At 38.8% G+C, this 4,750-nt stretch overlaps 1 pseudogene; it reads right to left on the bottom strand.

Moving 5' to 3' along the window:
* Window positions 1-231: 231 nt before the first annotated feature.
* LOC101341451 (transmembrane protein 126A pseudogene) lies at window positions 232-926 on the bottom strand (annotated as a pseudogene).
* Between the last annotated feature and the right edge of the window lie 3,824 nt (window positions 927-4,750).

Genomic DNA, 4,750 nt, shown 5'->3' with positions numbered 1-4,750 from the left:
AGATAGCATGTTGTGAACAGCCCTATGGAGAGATTCATGTGTCAAAGAATTGAGACCCCTGGCCAACAGCCAGCAAGGAACTGAAACATGCCAAACAACCAAGTAAGTGGTCTGGGAAGTGGATCCTGCTGCCGAATTTGAGCTATGAGATGACAGCAGCCCTGACCAACAGCTTGACTGCAACCTCATGAAAGACCTTGAGCCAGAACTACCCAGCTAACCACTCCCAATTACTGACCCTAAGAAGCTGTAAGATAGTATATGTTTGTTGTTGTTGTTTTTTTGCTATTTTATTTTTGTGTACATATTTGTTTTAAATCAGGGAGTTTCTAGACCAGGTTCAGGTAACTGAAGGGCTTTTATGAGTAGTTTATATTGTCTAGACCCAAGGTATGCTGAAAACACAGTCTGGAGCAAAATGGGAAATAACTTCTTTCTAAAGACAGGCTTAGAAATTCTTATCCAGTAAGTTAAGAAGTTTCCTTTCCCTGGTAGCAGGACTGAGTCATATCTAGCTGCTAGGCTACCATTCACAGAAATAGCCAAGATAACAGGATAAAAAAACACCAAAAACAAGACCAACAAGTCCACCCCTTGTTACAATACAATTTTCACAGATCAGATTGCCTGTACTCAAAGGTAAACTTACAAAACCTTTATAAGATACTTGTGCTGTCAAAAATGGAACCACTGCCATTGGTAAACTGGCAGCAAGCCGAGCCGGTGTCACATTTAAGATGTGTCAAAAAAGACTGTTAGCTATTAGGCTACAAAGAGCAGCATTAAGTCTGATATACTGATCCATGTTCAAGCATATTGTTTTCTACTTCTGGAAGCTGGTTAATTTTTCTGGTTACAGTACCAAGATTTGTTAATTTTTCCTTGATAGTATCATCTGGTTCATGATTTTCCATCCTGAAGCCTTATGTTCCCCTTTTTTCCGCAGCCAGTGCCTCCTCTGGTCTTCCTCAGCTATGCCAGGGCTCAAGGCAACCTTTGCTCAACTGGCCTGGGCACAGCCATCTTTGGCTGATACATAACTCCATATATTTGTAATTTTAAGGCACTAAATTTGGAGTAATGTGTTGTAAGACAATGCTAACAAATGCAGAGGTTCGTCACTGTATTTGTATTTCTAGTTTTAAGTGTTCCATAATTACAAGTATCCATAATTAATGGCATAAGTATTTTATGATATTGTTCAGTTCTCTGGAAAGGAACCCATGTATCTCCATATCATTTATTGCACTTTAAAATAAATTACTTTTATACATTGAATTTCCATTTTTCATTTCAGGAACAACATGTGTATATGTATCAAAAATTGCCCGCAGATCAACTGAGTTAGGGTAGTGTCAGTAGGTTGCATAAAAACAATGAAAATAATGAAACAAGAAAGCATTCACTCAACAGATTAATTGGGATACAGGTAATCAGTTATTGCAAAGCTAATAAAATAAGACTTCAGAGGAATAACTCTATAAAACAGAATTCCTTCAAGACTTCCAGCAAAATGGCTCTCTAGGCAGAAGCACCACACCATCCCTCCAAGGGAAAGATCCAAAAAACTAAGCCAGAGACAACAGCAATCCTGAAACCCTAAAACATCAAATGAAGAGATAAAGAATTAGCCAAGCACCAAATGGGGTGAGAAAACTGACAGAACGGAGAGCCAGGAGAGGTTCATGCAGAGGTCCCTTATCAGCTAATGCAGTGTGGATCTGCCATCATGGACTTCTATCAGAGACCAGCAACTAGGGGGTACTAGAAAGCAGCTTCACAGAGCTTCCAGCAGGAGACAGAAAAACTGGAAATTTATGATATACGCTTTCCCACCCCCCACCCTTCTACACCCCACTCAGCCTCCTCTGCTTCCCTTGGCCACAGTTTCTTGGCTGGGAAGCACCAGCTGCTTGGATTCTACCCGCCTGCACTGGCCAGCTCCTTGAGTGCGATTTGTTGGCTGCTGGTGTTGCTTTTATCTGCTTCATTGATTTCTTCCTTACCTCTCACCACATCCCCTCCTTTCTCTCAAATATGTGGTTCCGTGCGCCATCTTTGCTTCTTCCTAAGGGGCTGCAGAGCTCTGCTTGAGTGTGGAACTGCTTACTGGTCTGGGCTGCCAGTGGTGGGATCCTGGGGATTTTGTTTCTTTGTTTGTTTTGAATTGTTTGTTTGTTTTCTTTTCCTTTTCTCGGGTTGGGAGACCATTCTGGCCGGGCAGTGCTACGCAGCTTGGGACCTACCCCATAAGCTTCCACAGATGAGCAGAGGGAACCCTGAGGGCATTTCTTTTTTTGTGTTTTTTTTTTTTCTTTTTTTTTGGGGGGGCTTTTCTTGTTCTTTTCTTTTTTGTTAAATTTGTTTTGTTTTCTTTTCCCTCTCCACTCCAACGGCAAGCTCCCCTAGCACTCTTTTTTGTTTCTTTGTATGTTTTTCCCTCTTATTCTTCTCTCCTCTCTCCATATCCATCTTAGCTCCACAAATAACAATCTCCCCCCACCTCCATCCTGCCTACCTGCACCATCTGCTTAACATCACACCACCAAACAGCACAGGCACAGTCTACCGGAACCTGTCCTGCACTGATTACCGACCCGCCTTGGTGGCTGCAGCAAGTACCACAAACAACCAGTCCCAGCAACTCCACTTCAGCTAGACCTGCCCTGCTGTACCATATCTGAGTGACTGACCCTGCGAATTAGAGAAGGAGGAGAAAAGTATTGTGCCTACAGACAAGCAAACAACAAAGAACACACAGCCCACCTGCTCAGACATAGCCTAATTTAAAAAAAAAAGGATGAAACAAACAAATCTACAATCAATAAAAGAGAAAAATAACTACTGAATGCCCTGAAGACAGCAGACAATACCAAAAAATTTACAAAAACAGGACAGGATGGTTCCAGTAGGTGTCCACAATCAAACACCAGATGACTTTCCAGTGGAAGAAGACACTAGAACTACCTGATAGGGAATTCAAATCTCTAATACTCAGAATTATCCAAGAGCTGAAGCAAAAAGCAGACAAAAATGAGGAAAAACTATGCAAATTCATAGAAAATACAGACAAAAAAATGGAAGATTTCAGGAAAATAATGCAGAAGCAAAATGCTAAAATAAATTCACAACTAGAAATCATACAAAAACAACAGTTAGAAATACAAAAGATAAACAACAAGATTTCAGAAATGGACAGTATCATAGAAGAGCTAAGGAGCAGATTTGGAACAGTAGAAAACAGGATCAGTGGAACTGAAGACAAACACTTAGAAACCACTCTGAGGAAAACTCAGAAAAAAGAACACAGAAAAATGAAGAGACCCAGAGAGTTATGTGGGATACAATCAAAAGCAAAAATCTGTGAGTGATCAGAGTTCCAGAACAGGGGGAGAAAACAGAAAATACAGAGAGAATCATTGAAGAACTGCTGACAAAAAACTTCCATCATGAAAGATGAAAAAGCTGGCCATCCAAGAAGCTCGACAAACCCCATATAGGATAGACCCCAAAAGAAAATCACCAAGGCATATCATAATCACACTCACCAAAACCAAAGACAAACAAAGACTCCTGAGAGCAGCTCATGAAATAAAGACGTCACATACAGAGAAGAAACAATAAGACTAAGCTCAGATTATTCAGCAGAAACCATGCAGGCAAGAAGGCAATGGGATGATATATATAAAACCTTGAAAGAAAAGAATTTCCAGCCAAGAATAATATATCCTGCAAAACTCTCATTCAGATATGATGGTGAAATTAGGACATTTCCAGATAAACAGAATAATATATTCTGCAAAACTCTCATTCAGATATGATGGTGAAATTAGGACATTTCCAGATAAACAGAAACAAAGGGAATATGTAAAAACCAAACCAAACATACAAAAATTATTAAAGGGAGTCATTCGATCTGTGAACAAACAACTTCATTGAATTCTCAAGGACTATCCAAAACCGAAAGAAATACAACAGGGAATCAGAGAAGTTAATCTGTAAATGACAACAACATCAGAAAAATAAAAGAGGCAATAAACCGTGTAAGTATAGAACCTTCTAATGGAGAGGAAGGCAAGGCGATAGCAATTAATAATAGACGGCTTTAAACTTAGAAAGATAAGGGTAAATTTCACGGTAACTACAAAGAAAGTTAACAAACATACTCATAAAAATAAAAGTCTCAGTAAAAACAAAACCTACAATAACAAAAGAAATGAAAAAAAAATTCACAAACAAAATTAATTCAGCACAGGAGAGTAAGAAGAACAAATAAAATGTCGAGACCACAGAAAAAAAGCACTACAAAGTGACAACAACAAACTCATATCTATCAATAATAACACTGAATGTAAATGGACTCAATGAACCCATAAAGAGATGGAGAGTGACAGAACAGATAAAAAAACAGGATCCACCAATATGCTGTCTACAAGAGACACACCTTAGAAACACAGATGTGAATTTATTAAAAGTCAAAGGTTGGAAACAAATATATATCAAGCTAACAACTACAAAAAAAGAGCAGGAGTGGCAATACTAATCTCAAATAAAATAGACTTGAAAAAAAAATCACCATAAAAGACAAACAAGGACACTATATAATGATTAAGGGGACGACCCATCATGAAAACATAACCATAATAACCATCTATGCACCCAACAATAGGTCTCCAAAATACATAAAAGAAACTCAAACAACACTGAAAACAGAAAGTGACAGTTCCACAATAATAGTAGGAGACTTCAA

Source organism: Trichechus manatus, unplaced genomic scaffold (assembly GCF_000243295.1).
Source record: "Trichechus manatus latirostris isolate Lorelei unplaced genomic scaffold, TriManLat1.0 scaffold00009, whole genome shotgun sequence".
Lineage (NCBI taxonomy): Eukaryota > Metazoa > Chordata > Mammalia > Sirenia > Trichechidae > Trichechus > Trichechus manatus.
The sequence above is the reverse complement of the archived record's forward strand: the minus strand, read 5'-3'. Positions and strand labels throughout refer to the sequence as shown.